A 17,693-nucleotide genomic window follows, 5' to 3' on the forward strand; every position below is an offset into this window, starting at 1 on the left:
TACTGTCAGCAGTAATCCCCCAGGTGGTGGGAGTGCCCCCAAAAATTTGGTTGGGTTTTCTTGGGGAACACAGGGGGATCCTGGCTTAGCCAATTCCCCTGCAGCAGCTACTCTTGTCTGTGATGGTGGCATGGGGTTTGCCAACTTCACTGCCTGTCCCAACACTTTGGGTAGGTACAGACAGGAACCCTACATCAATGGTAGAAAAGCTGAGGCCTACAGAGACACTGGAGCTAGCATCACTATGGTGGCCCATAGGCTAGTTCCCTCTGAGCAGCTTTTGCCTGGTTTCTCATACCAGGTAACTAACATTGATGGCAAACAGAACAGTCATCCCATGGCAGAGGTATGTCTCAGCTGGGGAGGTGTCACTGGCCCTAAAAGGGTGGCAGTGTCTCCAACCTTGCCTGTGGACTGCTTGCTGGGGAATGACTTAGAACTCTCAGCTTGGGCTGGAGTTGAACAAGACACCCATTCTAAAATGGTAGGCCTTTCCAAAAAGGGTAGTGGGGTTGTGCCAGTCACAACCCCTGTCCAAGTAGCTTTCCTCCCTGAACAGGTTGGAAGGGCAGTGGTAGCCACAGCCCAGGCACAGACAGACTTCCCTGTAGAAATTGGCAGAGCTGTGACAGTCACAGCTCAAACACAAACTGAGTGCCTTCCTGAAAAGGTTGGCAAGGCTGTAATGGTCTCAGCCCACACTCAGACTGATATAGGTGTAGTGAAGCCTGAAACTATGGATCACTCCACACAAACAGAGAGTAGTGGGGAGGAAGAAAAGTCTCCCTCTCCCCAGACATTAGGAAGAGGTCAGCCTCCTCAGGGATCTGACCTCACCCCTTGTGAAGGAACTGCCCCAGAGGTAGCCAGGCCTGGCCTGGCAGAGCCTCTGATGTCAGTGGCCCCTTCCAAGGTGGGACCCAGTCTGGTGCAGGTAGCCTGCCTCTCTCTACCCTGCCTCAGTCAGCCCAGGGCTGCAGAGGTCAGGGAGGCCAGTGGACCCCAAGAGGGCCCCTGTCCACAAGAACCCCCCCTTCAAAAGAATGAGGATTGCCTGGTTAGTTGCCCTAGCCAGGTGATGGGTAAAAACATTCCTGAGGGATCCCCTTCACAGGTAGTTAGGGACCTCCCCCAGAGGGATTCTGTTGGGCACAGGCAAACATGGGACCTTAGGGCCCCAAACCTGACCTGTCCCTCCAGTAAGCCCACAAAAGGGACCCAGCCTCCAGCTTTAGGTAGCCAGAGGCTGACCCTGAGAGCACAGTGCAACTCAGTTAGAGAAAGAAAGGCATCCATGGTGGAGGATGATTGGAGGAAGCGGAGGCCTCACTTTGGGGACACTCACTTCAGTACTCCATCTCAACACCAGCCTTTTACTTTGCAAAGACACACCAAAGGTAGAGATTCCCTATGGTGGAGACCCTATGATATCTTTAGGATGAGGGATTGCTTAGTGGACCATGAGACAGGGGGTAACCATGCCAGTGCTGGTTCTTCCTTATATGGCCACTCAGGCAATAGAGGCTTACCTTGTCAAGGCCAGCCTTATCTCCTTTCGTTTGGGGGGGGGGGTTGTGTAGGAAGGTGGATATCTGACTATGGTTACCCCCAACTTTTTGCCTAGTGTCTAGCTGGTTTTTCGACTTAGTTGGCCTGAGATCCTGCCATTCAGGGTCTCAGGCTGTCTGCTCTCTCTGTAAAATGGACTCCATGTACCCTAGGTACATAACCAATTGGTAAGGATCACCTTATTGGACCCTGTACAGTGTACCCTAGGTACCCAGGGCATAGGTGTACCCTAGGCCTCCCAGGGGCTGCAGCATGTATTATGCCACCCCTGGTCTGGCCTTCCAATCAGACACAACTGGCTGATCACTCAGCTGGGGCAAGGTCGTGTAATCACCCCTTGCTTAGGTGTAGTATTCCTATACCTACCTTATATATAGACACATGTGTACCTATCAGTCACTCCTATGGCAGGCCTTAACAATCCTGGAGGCAGAGTGCTTGGTAACATGTGAGATGGTGCTCTAGCATGAGCTGAGCCTGTCTGCAGCTTTCGGAACCATGTCCTTAGAGCTGTTCTATGATATAGCCTACCATATACTCTTAAAGTGCCTTATAATCTTAAACGGTTATGGTAACTATGGTTTGGCTTTATCAAAACATGTCGTGTAAGGTGTCTAACACTTTGGAATAATACCCCCATACCATTTCTGGACATGAGAATATTATTCCCCCCCTTCTAGAGGGAAAGACATGTTAAAATCCTACTTCAACTGTTAGCCTCTGACCAAAGCCTCAGCATCACAAAATGGATGCTGCTGCCACGACACAAGTCTGACCTCCTGCAGCTGGGAGTGATCCCAGCCAGGGAGGCCTGGACAATAGGTTTCCTGCTTGGGGAGGTGCTAGCACCTCCCCAGACAGCCTTTAGTGTATTGGGGCAGGGTGGGCTGAAAGGAATGAGACATGCCTGGGGCACACAAGGTGTTCCTTGCATAGTCCAGTTCAAACCGGCGCTGGGGCACTCCAGCCCCAGCTCTGGCGCGAAACTGGACAAAGGGAAGTGGGTGTAACCACCCCCTCCCAGGTCCCACCCATAAGGCGTGACCTAGCAGGTATCCCAGCCCCCCAGATTAGTATAAGAGTGGGAGTTGGGCCTCAAGACTTTAGATTATCCTGAACCTGCAAAACTGAACAGAAACTCTGGACCTTCGACATTCGACGAAAGAAGACGACTGAAGAATCTCCCTTGTAGCCAAGGAGTGGCTACCCTGTGCAAACAGGCACCATCAAGAGACTACCCTTTGCTTTGTGAAACGTTCGACGAGGAACCGACTGCAGAGCCCGACCAGAGCCTTGATTTCCAGACTTCTCCGACCCTCATCCACATCTGCAGCAGAGCTGAGATCCGTGGAGGCGACGAGCGACGTGGGACCGGCTACCTGGGAAAAGTGGCTAGTAACTTACAGCGCAGCTTCTGAGGTACCCTCGAAGTTGTGCACCAGTGATTGAGAAGCCCCAACCCCAAGCACCATCTGCACCGAAGACCAGTCCCCCACACTCCACGAGTCCTGCGTGGGGCCCTTCAGCATTTTCCTGCTTGCCGCGTCTGTCCGGTTGCTTGCCCGCTGGCTAGTGGCCTCTGTGACGACGCTCCCTGAAATCTTCTGCGCTGGTTTGGCTCCTCCAGACTGGCTCCCGCTTCTCTGCAAAGAAGAAGCACCCCAGACCTTCCTGGTCTGCACCAGAAGCAAGTCCCTTGTTCTTCGTGGGTTCCGCTTGCCAAGGCTTGGTGAGTCCTAGTCCAACTTCGACGCCGCCGACAGCAAGAGCCTTCGTGGGACAGCTCGCCTCCTGGTCCTGGTCGTCCTCGACGCTTCCTGGTCCTCCTCGCTGCAGCGACAAGCTTCACCTTCACCTGCAACTCTTCACGACATCGCCTGGTTCCTTCCTGGTTCCACGTGGTCACTGGCTAGTGACCTTGACTCTGTCCCCTCTGCTTGCAGGTTTCTTCTCTTCTTGATCCCAGCCTTGGGATCCACCGGACACTCTCCCCTGACTGCCTGTCAGCATCTTTCTTCAGGCATCCATAGGAGTCGACGACGAAAACGACGCATCTTCACCCCTATGCACCCGCAGCCTGTGGGCTACGTAACTTGGGTACTCCGGTGCTCATCAGGATAGTGACTATCCTAGTGTCTAGTTTTCAAGTCTCAACTTCCTAGCTACTCCGGAAGTGTCCTAAATCTATCTATTTCTAAACTTTAACATTGCTATTGACTTTTACGCATTACGCGTGAGTGTTTCCACTCTGCACACGAATCCCGTGGGCCTCCCACTTCCTAACTAACGCTAGTGTAGTGTAGCCCCAGCGATTCCCTAGGCCTAGGCTATTCTATTTCCGTGACAGTGGTTCTTATACCACTTATTTAGTATATGGTTTGCGTGGCCCCTAGGGCCTAACTGTATTACTTACCTGTGTGACTTACTGTATGCATTAATAAGACTGTGTTGTACTTACCTCTAAACTCATAAAGAGTGCTGAGGGTTTGCTTAGAATAAATACACTTTATTTTATATATATATCTGTTGTGGTGTCCTTTCATTTGGTATTCAAGGGATTATATATGGTATCACAGCTGGCTTCACATGCCATTCAGAGTTTAGCCTAAGACTGCTCTTGTCCATGCTACCACTAGGATAGCTGGTCTATAAGGTTGACTTTACAACCAATCACCATAAGGGTATTTGGACTGATATAAGGTGTACACTATAACTAGTGACATCATACATCAGGCCAACTTCTCACACGGACAACCCCATAGTTCACAAACAATTGATCAGATTTCCTGACATTCTTAGTCCTATCTAGATAGAATTTTAGGACCCTTTTGACATCTAAAGAATGCAACGCCCTCTCTGCCGGAGAGGAGGGGTTGGGATAAAAGGTTGGTAAGGAGATGGCTTGGTTTACATGAAAGTCCGATACCACCTTAGGCAGGAATGAAGGATGAGTCCTCATCACTACCCTATTGAGATGAAACGTAGTGTAGGGTTCTTTAGAACAGAGGGCCTGTATCTCACTGACCCTCCGTGCTGAAGTGATGGCTATTAACCCCTTCAGTGCCCGCCCCTTTCCCCGCCCAGTGCCGGCCGTTGCATTAGCGGGCGGGGTCTATGACGAGCTGGACTCGTCATGGGCACAGCGCCACCGCGGCCCATGACGAGTCCAGCTCGTCATGGGCACTGAAGGGGTTAAAAAGGCTGTCTTCCATGTGAGGTGCTGTAGGGTAGCCTTATGAATAGGCTCAAAAGGAGAACCCATGAGCCTTGACAGAACCAAGTTTAGCTCCCAGGAAGGAGAGGGAGGTCTAACAGGGGGATAGACTTTCTTGAGACCTTGCAAGAAATCCTTCACCACCTGCAACTTAAAAAATGACTGCTGCGAAGGCGAACGCCTGTATGCTGTTATGGCTGCTAGGTGAACCTTTATGGATGAAAATTTCAACCCTGCCCTCGCTAAATGTAGAAGATAGGGCAAAATTACATCCTCCTGGCATTTTGTTGGATCATAATGATGCTGAGCACACCATGTGTAAAATCTTTTCCACTTACAGAAGTAGGAATGTCTTGTTGAAGGCCTCCTGGCTTCCTTCAGTATGGACATACACTCTTGAGGGAGGTTCAGATGTCCATACTGGAGGACTTCAGGAGCCATGCTGTTAAGCTCAGCGAGGGAAGGCTGGGATGGTAATCTTCCCCTGCATCTTGGATAACAAGTCCGGCCTGCACGGCAGCCGTTTGCGGGGGCGGATCGACATGTGCAGGAGATCCGTGTACCACCACTGCCTCGGCCAGTCCGGTGCTATGAGGATCATCTTGGCAGATGAATTCTGCAGCTTGGTCACCACCTTGGGGATTAGTGGGAGAGGCGGAAAAGCGTACACAAATGTCATTGACCAATTGATCAAAAGGGCATTCCCTAGGGATCCTGGTCGATGGTATCTTGAGGCGAAGCCTCGGCATTTTGTGTTGTGCTCGTCCGCAAAGAGGTCCACTTGCGGACGCCCCCATTCCCCGAAGATGTCTTTTAACACCTCGTTGTTTAGTACCCAGTCCTCTGGTTCTTGAAAATGACGACTAAGTCCGCTTGCACATTGAGTTCTCCTGGTAGATGCACCGCTTTCAACGAGATGTTCCTTGCTAGGATGCAGTGCCACAGGGACTGAGCTTCCAGCAAGAGCGTCCTGGATCGAGTACCCCCCTGCTTGTTCAGGTAATACATTGTGGTGGTATTGTCCGTCTGTACTAGAATGGTACTCGTCTTGATCGCAGGCAGGAACGCTTTGAGGGCTAGGTGGACTGCCCTGAGCTCCAGCATGTTGATGTGGTACAACTGCTCGCTGCTGGACCACCGTCCCTGAGTTTGCAGCGATCCGAAATGCGCACCCCAGCCTTGAAGGGATGCGTCGGTGATTAAGGTCTGAGTTGGGGGTTCTTGATGGAAGGGGATCCCCACTTGTAGATTCAGTGGCTTCAGCCACCACTTAACTGACTGCCTGGCCGCCGAGGAAAGGCAAACCTTTTCTTCCCACAGGGAGTTCCTTTGATCCCATTTGTCCTCGAGATCTTGCTGGAGAGGACGCATCCTTAGCCTGGCATTGGGCACTAGGAAAATGCAGGATGCCATGGCCCCTAGCAGAGATGAGATTTGTCTTGCCGACGACAGATTGTTGGATAGAATCTGCCTGCCTTTGAGGATAATGGATGACTGTCTTTCCTCCGAAGGAAACACTTTTCCTACTACGGAGTCTATAGTTGCACCCAGGTAGTGGATCCTCTGTGTTGGTGAAAAATTGGACTTTTTGGCATTCACTCTGAGACCCAACTTGCGACATAAGTTCAGGCAAAGCGACAGCTGCGATCGAACACTCTGAGGCGATGGACCCTTAATTAGCCAGTCGTCTAGGTAGGGATAGACGAAGACTCCTGCACGCCTCAGAGCAGCCGCTACTACTGCCACGCATTTTGTGAATACGCGAGGAGCTGACTTCAGGCCAAATGGAAGAACCTTGAACTGATAGTGAGAGTTCCCTGTGAGAAGTTGGCCTGATGACTAGTTCTAGTGTACACCTTATATCAGTCCAAAACAACCCTTATGGTGATTGGTTGTAAAGTCAACCTTATAGACCAGCTATCCTAGTGGTAGCATCGACAAGAGCAGTCTTAGGCTAAACTCTGAATGGCATGTGAAGCCAGCTGTGATACCATGTATAATCCCTTGAATACCAAATGAAAGGACACCACAACAGATATATATATGAAATAAAGTGTATTTATTCTAGTCAAACCCTCAGCACTCTTTATGAGATTAGAGGTAAGTACAACACAGTCTTATTTATGCATACATTAAGTCACACAGGTAAGTAATAGTTAGGCCCTAGGGGCCACGCAAACCATATACTAAATAAGTGGTATAAGGACCACTGTCACGGAAATAGGATAGGCCTAGGCAATCGCTGGGGCTACACTGCACTAGCAACAGTTAGGAAGTGGGAGGCCCACGGGATTCAGGTGCAGAGTGGAAACACTCACGCGTAAAAGTCGATAGAATTACTAGCAGTTAGAAATTAACAGTTTAAGGACACTTCTGAAGCAGCTAGAGAGTCGAGACTCGGAAACTAGACCCTAGGATAGTCACTACCCTTGTGAGCACCGAAGTACCCAAGTTACCTAGCCCACGGACTGTGGGTGCATAGGTGTGAACTTCTATGGATGCCTGAAGGAAAGTTGCTGACAGGCAGTCAGTGAAGAGTGTCCGGTGGATCCCAAGGCTGGGATCAAGAAGAGCGGATACCTGCAAGCAGAAGGGACAGAGTCAAGGTCACTAGCCAGTGACCACGTGGAACCAGGAAGGAACCAGGCGATGTCGTGAAGATTGCAGGTGAAGGTGAAGCTTGTCACTGCAGCCACGGGTACCAGGAAACGTCGAGGACGACCAGGAGGCGAGCTGTCCCACGAAGGCTCTTGCTGTCGGCGGCGTCGAAGTTGAACTAGGACTCACCAAGCCTTGGCAAGCGGAACCCACGAAGAACGGAGGACTTGCTTCTGGTGCAGACCAGGAAGGTCTGGGGTGCTTCTCTTTTGCAAGGAAGCGGGAGCCAGTCTGGAGGAGCCAAACCAGCGGTGAAGATTTCTGGATGCGTCGTCACAAAGGCCACTAGCCAACGGGCAAGCAACCGGACAGACGCGGCAAGCAGGAAAATGCAGAAGGGCCCCACGCAGGACTCGTGGAGTGTGGGGGGCTGATCTTCGGTGCAGATGGTGCTTGTGGTTGGGGCTTCTCAATCCCCGGTGCACAACTTCGAGGGTACCTCAGAAGCTGCGCTGGAAGGTACTAGCCACTTTTCCCAGGTAGCCGGTCCCACGTCTCTCGTCGCCTCCACGGATCTCAGCTCGGCTGTGGATGTGGATCAGGGTCGGAGAAGTCTGGAAGTCAAGGCTCTGGTCGGGCTCTGCAGTCGGTCCCTCGTAGAACTTCAGCAAAGCAAAGGGTAGTCTCTTGATGGTGCCTGTTTGCACAGGGTAGCCACTCCTTGGCCACAAGGGAGATTCTTCCGTCTTCTTCTTTCGTCCAATGTCGAAGGTCCAGAGTTTCTGTTCAAGTTGCAGGTTCAGGATAATCTAATCTCCTGGGGCCCAGCTACCACTCTTATCCAAATCTGGGGGGCTGGGTTGCCTGCTAGGTCACGCCTTATGGGTGGGACCTGGGAGGGGGGTGGTTACACCCCCTTCCGTTTGTCCAGTTTCGCGCCAGGACTGGGGCTGGAGAGCCCCAGCACCGGTTTGAACTGGACTATGCACGGGACACCTTGTGTGCCCCAGGCATGTCTCATTCTATTCATCCCTCCCTGCCCCAATACACTAAGGCCTGTCTGGGGTGGTGCTCGCACCTCCCAAGGCAGGAAACCTATTGTCCAAGCCTCCCTTGCCGGGATCACTCCCAGCAGCAGGAGGTCAGACTCGTGTCTGTGGCAGCAGCATCCATTTTGTGATGCTGGGGCTCTGGTTAACTTTAACCGGGTAAGTAGGTTACAACATGTCTTCTCCCTCTAGAAGGGAGGGATAATATCCTCATCCTCAGAAATGGGATGGGGGTATTATTCCAAAGTGTTAGACACCTTACACGACATGTTTTGATAAAGCCAAACCATAGTTACCATAACCGTTTAAGATTATAAGGTACTTTAAGAGTATATGGTAGGCTATATCATAGAACAGCTATAAGGACATGGTTCCGAACGCTGCAGGCAGGCTCAGCTCATGCTAGAGCACCATCTCACATGTTACCAAGCACTCTGCCTCCAGGATTGTTAAGGCCTGCCATAGGAGTGGCTGATAGGTACACATGTGCCTATATGTAAGTTAGGTATAGGAATACTACACCTAAGCAAGGGGTGATTACACGACCTTGCCCCCAGCTGAGTGATCAGCCAGTTGTGTCATAATGGAAGGCCAGGCCAGGGGTGGCATAATACATGCTGCAGCCCCTGGTAGGCCTAGGGTACACCTATGCCCTGGGTACCTAAGGTACACTGTACAGGGGCCAATAAGGTGATCCTATCCAAATGGGTTATGCACCTAAAGTACATAGTATCAATTTAGAGAGAGAACAGCAGGGCTGTGGGTCTGATTAGCAGGCCCACAGTCACATCTAAGTCGAAAACCAGTAAAGCAAAAGCAAAAAGTGGGGGTGAACATAGAAAGCAGACCCTACTCTCCTACATTCCCCACCACAAACCTGAGAAATTTTCGATGATTCCGTTGGATGGGAATATGGAAATATGCGTCCTGAAGGTCCAGCGAACACATCCAATCGCCCAACCGGAGAAGAGGATATATTTGGTGGAGCGCCAGCATGCGAAATTTTTCCTTTCTTATGTGTTTGTTCAGTATCCGTAAGTCCAAAATGGGTCTGAACTCTACCTTCGCACTCCTTTTTTGAATCAGAAAGTATCTGGAGTAAACTCCCTTTCCGCTTTGGTTTTTGGGTACTTTTTCTATTGCAGATTTGAGCAGAAGAGTCGCCACCTCTTCTCTGAGCTGCTTTAGATGCTGGGCCGAATGAACAGGAGGAATCGATGGAGGGTGGCTTCGGAAACGAAGCGAGTACCCATGACGCAGTATATTCAGAACCCACTTGTCCTTTGTGATGGATTGCCACTCTGGAAGATGATGCGCAACACTTCCTCCCACCGGAGCGGTGGACAGCATCGGAGGAAGCGGTTCCTCATTGCTTCCCTGGAGCTTTGTTTCCAGCGTTTGACTGCCTGTTGTTACCACGTCCCCTGGATGGTCTGCGGGACTGGTACTGCTGTTTCTTTTGACCTTGCTGGTCCTGGTTCTTCTGCCACTGAGGGGTTTGAACCCTCTGCTGGTAGTTACGCCTGTCATTTCCCCTGCGGCGTCGAAACTCTTTCCTCTTTTCAAGCCCGACGGCTTTCATGGTCTCCAGTTCTGCCTTCATACGGGCCATTTCTTCGTCTGCATGAGACCGAAAAAGTGAACTGCCCGAGAAAGGCAGATTTAGTATTCTCGCCTGCGCTTCCGGCTTCAAGGCCGTCAATCTGAGCCAAGATGATCTTCTGGCTGTGACTCCATGGGCATAAGAATGCGCTGCTAGGGTTGTCCCATCCGCCGCTGCACTTATGACCTGGTTAGAAACCAGACTTCCCTCGTGCAAAATTTCTTCAAAGTCCCGTCTATCCTCTGATGGAACTTTTTCAATAAACCTCTGGAGAAAGTCCCACAATGACCTATCGTAGCGCCCCAGAAGCGCTGAGGCGCTGGCCACCTTTAAGCTAGAAGATGCCGAACCGCAAACTCTCCTCCCCCAAGAGTCTTGCGTCTTACTGTCCTTATCTGGGGGCACGGTTGAAGACCCCGCTACTGCATGCGTCTTCCTGGCAGCAGCGGTGATGACAGAATCCGGTGGAGGATCTGATCTTAGGAACAGAGGATCTTCCGGAGCCGGACGGTACTTTTTTAGAATCCGCGCCGGTGCAGTTTTGGTGGTCGCTGGCGTGAGAAAAATATCCATTACTGGTTGTAGCAAACCAGGGACTAACGGCAACAGTGGGCGTGACACTGCTCGTTCATGAAGAGTTTCAAAGATTATGGAGGAGGTGATCTCCTGAACCGGCATTGGGATATTTAATTTTGTAGCTCCTCTACACAACACTTCCTGAAAAGTAGAGATATCATCCACCGAAGATACCCTAGAGGGTGGTGTCTCCGAGAGTGTCGCCGAATATTCCCTTCTGGATGATCTAGATGACTGGGAGGAGGAAGGGGTCCTACGGCGCCTTCTCTCCGATCTGGTCGACTCTCTCCAGTGGGAGGAGGATCTGGATCGCCTCCTTGGTGTTCGAGAGCGACGTCGAGACTCTCTTCCCCGAGAACGTGATCTGACCGGTCTCGCTGGGAAGTCCATGTCTCTTAACCTTGTTAGTGAGGCCTTAACTGCGTAACACATAGCCGAGTCCTGAGGCATCTCTCTTGCGGGACTTTGAGGTACAGCATTTCCCTCTTCCAGCGGACTATTTTCTCTTGCAGGCACTGGAGATTGATGCACAATTTCCGGTGACTCGGATCTTGAACTCGAGCCCTCTGATCCTGAAGGCGAGATAGATATAAGACGTGGTGAATCATGTTCCGAAGTTTTATATACCAGTCTATGAGGGGATCTGCACCTTGAGACTGGCCGGATCGTAAGGCGAAATGCGACACCTCCTGAGAACCCTCTGCAGAGGGCCGCCTCAACGGTGATAGGCCTATCACCGGAGACCTGGGACTGGACTCCTCGAGGATCAATGGAGATTTTTCTTGCCTCGACGTCGAGAACCTCGTCGTCGACGGAGGGCTTGGTCTGAACGGAGGTCTAGACCCCGACGGGGAATCTCACCTCGACGTTATGGACTTCTCCAAAGCCTTGGAGACCTGCGAGGACGGAGGCACCTGCCTCGACGTCTACTCCGAAGGAGGCTCCTGCCTCGACGTCGGTCTTGACGGAGGCGCCTGCCTCGACGTCGAATGCTCCGACGACGTATGCCTCGACGTCGCAATTCTCTTCGCCGACGATCGATCTTTCCTCGACGGCGATCTTGGTCTCGACGTCGACATAGACTTCGGAGTCGAACGCCTACGAACCTCTTGCGACGTCGACTGATCTCTCACAGTCCTCGGCGTCGAATGATGTCCTTCCTTCGACGTCGAACGATGTCTCTGTTTCGACGTCGAGCGATCCTCTCTTGACGTCGAAAGATGTCTTTTAGACGTCGACCTGTGACGCCGATCCTTCGACGCCGATCTCTTAGACGGCGAAGTCGTCGTCGACGAACGCATCCGCTTCGTCGCTGTATCTAAAGTCGACGACGATTTTCTTTTTGCAGCATGACTACCCCTGGACTCCTCACCTCTCAGCGACGATCCCGCCGCTGGAGTCTTCGACGCCAAGCCAGACGCCGATGGGGAGCAAACAGGGACCAGCTGCCTCGACGTCGACCGTTCTGATAAGCCGTAGAGTCTAATCCTCTCTCTCTCCTTTAAAGTCCTTTTAGAAAGGTCTTTACAATGATGACATGTTGCTGGAGAGTGAGAATCCGGCAGGCAGACAATACACACCTCATGTGTGTCTGAAGAGGCCTTCTTTTTTCCACAAGATGGACATGGAATAAATAAAGAAGGCATATTTCTGACCAAAATAGCAGAAAATCAGTCAGAAAAGTACAGGATACTGACTTCCTCCCAGATATTAATAAGAGGAAGTCCAAAAAATTACTATAATGCAAATAATTCTTGACTAAAAAGTCAAAAAAGAAGAGAGCAGAATTCCAGGGTCCTGACTGAAGGAGCCGGAAAGAACAACTGACCTAACTGTCACCCCTGAGGCATGATGGAATATGGAAGCCAGGGCTGCCTTAAAGGCACGGTGCCAGTTTTTACCTATTCAGTCTCTATGGTATTGTATTGCAATGCAGCCTGCAGGCTAGCAATGTGTTGTAGATCTGTGTTTCCCACAGTTTTCTCTTTTTTGCTTTCTCATGAGTGTTTAACTCATAAAAAAAAAAAAAAAAAAAAGAGATTTAGGTGTTTTATTATACCTATATGTATTATTGGATGTGTATTTATATATTGCCTAGCCTTCTTTTTTAGGGGCTGCATTTGCTTGGGAAAAAATAATATATGTTTATACATATACAGAGCTGTATATATGTATGTTTTTTACATATATAATTTTATTATTTCCGGGGTCCCCGCACATGGGCGGGAATATTCAGTGCTTATGACTATTGATGGGAATCCCCTGGAAGAGAAGCACCCCTTGCTTAGCTATAGTATATCTATATCTACCCTTATATATAGACACATGTGTACCTATCAGCCACTCCTATGGCAGGCCTTAACAATCCCGGAGGCAGAGTGCTTGGTAACATGTGAGATGGTGCTCTAGCATGAGCTGAGCCTGCCTGCAGCGTTCGGAACCATGTCCTTATAGCTGTTCTATGATATAGCATACCATATACTCTTAAAGTGCCTTATAATCTTAAACGGTTATGGTAACTATGGTTTGGCTTTATGAAAACATGTCGTGTAAGGTGTCTAACACTGTGGAATAATACCCCCATGCCATTTCTGGTGATGAGGATATTATTCCTCCCTTCTAGAGGGAGAGACATGTTAAAATCCTACTTTGCTGTTTAACTCTCACCAAAGCCTCAGCATCACAAAATGGATGCTGCTGCCACAGACACGAGTCTGACCTCCTGCTGCTGGGAGCCCTCCCAGCCAGGGAGGCCTGGACAATAGGTTTCCTGCTTAGGGAGGTGCTAGCACCTCCCCATACAGACTTTAGTGTATTGGGGCAGGGAGGGCTGAAAGGAATGAGACATACCTGGGGCACACAAGGTGCTCCATGCATAGTCCAGTTCAAACCGGTGCTGGGGCACTCCAGCCCCAGCTCTGGCGCGAAACTGGACAAAGGAAAGGGGGTGTAGCCACTCCCCTTCCTGGTCCCACCCATAGGAGGGACCTTGCAGGTAGCCCAGCCCACTAGCCCAGTATATTAGTAGCTAGTTGGGCCCTGCTAAATTAGATTAACCTGAATCTGCAACTTGAACAGAAACCCTGGACCTTCGACATTCGACCTCAGGAAGAAGACTGAAGAAATCTCCCTTGTGGCCAAGGAGTGACCACCCTGAGCAACCAGGCACCATCCAGCGACCGCTGCTTGCTTTGCGACTGAATCCTACGAGGGACGACTGCAGAGATTGACCAGCGCCGAGACTTCCAGACACCTCTGAACCAGATCCACATCTCCAGTGAAGCTGAGACTCGTGGAGGCGACGAGGGACGTGGGACTGGCGACTTGGGAAAAGTGGCTAGTAACTGACTAGCTCGACTTCTGAGGCTTCCTCGAGGCTGTGCTTGGGGAATTGAGAAGCCCCACTCCCGAGCACCATCTGCAAAGAAGATCAGCTCCCCACACTTCACGTGTTCTGCGTGGGGCCCTTCGGCACCTGTGTTACTCGACGTGTTGTCCGGTTGCTGGCCCGTTGGCTAGTAGCCTCTGCAACGACGAACCTTTGCTTTCAACTTGCTGGTCCGGCTTCTCCAGACTGGCACCCGCTCCTCTGTGAAAGAGAAGCACCTCAGACCTTCCTGGTCTGCACCAGAAGCAGGTCCTCCATCCTGCGTGGGTTCCGCTTGCCAAGGCTTGCTGGGTCCTGACTCGACTTCGACGCCGCCGACAGCAAGAGCCTTCGTGGGACAGCTCACCTCCTAGTCCTGGTCGTCCTCGACGTCTCTTGGTACCCGTGGCTGCTGCGACAAGCTTCACCTCTTCACCTGCATCTTCACGACATCGCCTGGTTCCTTCCCAGCTCCTGGCTGGTGACCTAGACTCTGTCCCTTCTGCTTGCAGGTTCCTTCCTTCTTGATCCCCACCTTGGGATCCACCGGACACTCTTTACTGACTGCCTGTCAGCAACTTTCCTTCAGGCATCCATAGAAGTCCACGACGAAACCCGACGCAAGTTCACACCTATGCACCCGCAGCCCGTGGGCTAGGTAACTTGGGTACTTCGGTGCTCACAAGGGTATTGACTATCCTAGGGTCTAGTTTCCGAGTCTCGACTTTCTAGCTATACCAGAAGTGTCCTAAAACTTCGGTGCTCACAAGGGTATTGACTATCCTAGGGTCTAGTTTCCGAGTCTCGACTTTCTAGCTATACCAGAAGTGTCCTACAACTGCTTATTTCTAACTGCTAGTGATTCTATCGACTTTTACGCATTACGCGTGAGTGTTTCCACTCTGCACCTGAATCCCGTGGGCCTCCCACTTCCTAACTGTTGGTAGTGTAGTGTAGCCCCAGCGATTCCCTAGGCCTAGGCCTATCCTGGTGTTCGTGACAGTGGTCCTTATACCACTTACTTAGTATATGGTTCGCGTGGCCCCTAGGGCCTAACTGTATTACTTACCTGTGTGACTTAATGTATGCTTAAATAAGACTGTGTTGTACTTACCTCAAATCTCATAAAGAGTGCGGAGGGTTTGACTAGAATAAATACATTCTATTTTTATATATATCTGTTGTGGTGTCCTTTCATTTGGTATTCCAGGGATTACATATAACAGCTGGCTTCACATGCCATTCAGAGTTTAGCCTAAGACTGCTCTTGTCCATGCTACCACTAGGATAGCTGGTCTATAAGGTTGACTTTACAACCAATCACCATAAGGGTTGTTTGGACTGATACAAGCTGTACACTAGAATTAGTGACATCATACATCAGGCCAACTTCTCACACTCCCCCATAAACGTTGGGGGGAATGCTGCACTGGCTGGATCTGCTGCTGAAAACCCCTACCATAGCCACAGGGGTGTGCAAAATTGGTGAGGGTCCTGGTGGGTAGGAGCATACAGGCGCAGGGACCATACTGGCCGAATCAGCTAAAGCTGGGAACCATCAAATGGCATGCCCAAAAGACTGGCCTGGACACCTCACGAAATGCCAGTGTACCACATCCAGGCATGCCTATGAAGGGCCACCCTGGTGCCTATGGCTCTACCAACAGTCAGTGGTATCAAGTCCACTGACAACGGTGAACATGGCTGCATCAGAACTGTTCTGCATGGCTTGTGAAAGGATGGTATGGGCTTCTTCTGGAGCCATGGGCGACACCTGGGCGACACCTGGGCTACTCAGTCCTAAAAGGCAAAAATACAAGCATACATGGCAGCTTGCATTCACTGAACTAAGAGCCAAACTTGTGGATGAAAGACCCTTTTCCCAAAGGCCTCTATCCTTTCCCATTTCCTGTCAGGAGGAGTGGTCAGGAACAAATTTGGGTAATTTTAACTGGTAGAAGCCTGCACTACAAAGCTTTCGGGAGTGGGGTGCTGGGTTGCCTGAAGCGGGACAATAACGCCAGGCAACCTGCTGATTGACAGGCGGGCCTGAACAGGGTTCCGCCCAGGCCTTTAAAAATGTATCTTTAAGTAACTCATTATAGAGTAGCAGGGGCTCAAAAATGGTTTGGCCAGGCTGAAGCACTTCAGTAAACATTGGTCTTTAGATCCTCAGTAGGAAGCTGAAGATCAAGAAGCTCTGTCACCCTCCACTCCACCACTATAAGGAGGCGCTTTTCTCTGTGGCAGGGACCTGAGGTGATACCAAGCCAGTGTCCAGGGAGGGATCTAGAGCACTGGCATCCTGGGGGTCCTCATACAAATTAACTTTTTGCTAGGGCTGGGCAAACTCATCCACAGCATCATAATCACCATTGTCAGAATCTGTGTCAAACAATTCGTGGAGAAGATGAGTTCTACCGGAGGGCAAAGACACTGTATTAGAGGCAGAAGGAAGGCTAAATGGCTGCAGCTCATGGCCTCGGTTGAGGTCAGGGCTGCACAGTCTCATGTCAGACAGCACAATACGCTGGCGGTCATCGTCTGAAGTTGATGACATCGGAGGATCTTGGTCCAGCATGGGCTGGTACACTGGAGAGGGAATCAGTACCAATGTCAGTCAAGAGCCCAAAATGAGGTAAAGGGCAGACCTGCAGGCGGAAGCCCGGTTGGGAGACCTCTCGGCATCTTGGGGCCCACAGACACGCAAGAGGGAGACGTGACAAAAAGCTGCAGCATGACTTTCACGATTTGCTGCAGAATCACTGACAGCCCTGTAAATTCAGGTTGCCACAGGACTAAGGTTAGATTTGGCTCCAAAGGAGAAAGGCTCTGGGAGTGAGACAGAAAGCACAATGATGCCCTCTCGCCTTTTCAGGAGAAGGACAGTAGAGGAACGGGGCAGAGTCTCGCTTGGACTTCAAGTTTTTTCTTTGACATACCTGAGGATTTAGACTGCAACAACCATCTGTCACAGGAATGACCTCAGAAGCTGGACCCGGACTTTCCTATGTGCCTTGACTATTTAAAACTAAGCTTTGCAGTGCTTTGCCACAAACAGCTTTGTTTCTCGATCCCAGATGGCCTGGGGGTGCATCAAGGGAGAGTCACTTCAGGCTTTGGAGTCATGGCTCGACCCCAGGCACATGAGGTTAGTCACAGACATCTGTTTGTGACATTCCACACAATGTTTAAACCATGTAAATTTTGGTGGTGACAATATATGCACATGGTGGAAAAAGTTTGGGAATTCCCCCCCAAAAAAAGTCTTGAGATGAGAGACAGCTATAGACCCACATCTGTTGGCGCAGAAAAAAATGATCTTATGTCCGTGTGCATGGATGGCGCCTATATCTGGACCCGTGCGTCACTTAAGAAGTGGAGCAATGCTGTCGAAGAGCACATGGTGCAACCTACTGTTGCGCAGGGGTACAGCTTCACAAGCTTTGAAGCTTCACAAGCTTCAAATCCAGCCTGACGCCCTGGGGGAATATTCAAAAGTGAGGAATCTGTGGTTAGAAGTCTATATCAGAATGACTCAGATGAAGGGGACCCTCTGCAAGGTAGTCAAGTGTGAATTCTGCACGTTGATTGAAAACCCCAAAGATGTCAGTAGGTTTGCCGGTGTCTAGCGGTGATTTATGACAGACTGAGGCAAGTCCTCCTTTAGCAGCCAGTCACTGAAGGGAAAGACTGGAGCACCCAACCTCTGAAGAT

General features: G+C 50.6%; 1 protein-coding gene across 5 annotated transcripts in view; it reads right to left on the minus strand.

The window, feature by feature from the left end:
• Nucleotides 1-17,693, minus strand: part of PCM1 (pericentriolar material 1) — a 1,275,228-nt gene that overhangs the window by 565,282 nt on the left and 692,253 nt on the right. The window lies entirely within an intron of this gene.

The sequence above is a fragment of the Triturus cristatus genome, chromosome 2_2, assembly GCF_964204655.1.
Source record: "Triturus cristatus chromosome 2_2, aTriCri1.1, whole genome shotgun sequence".
Classification (NCBI taxonomy): Eukaryota; Metazoa; Chordata; class Amphibia; order Caudata; family Salamandridae; genus Triturus; species Triturus cristatus.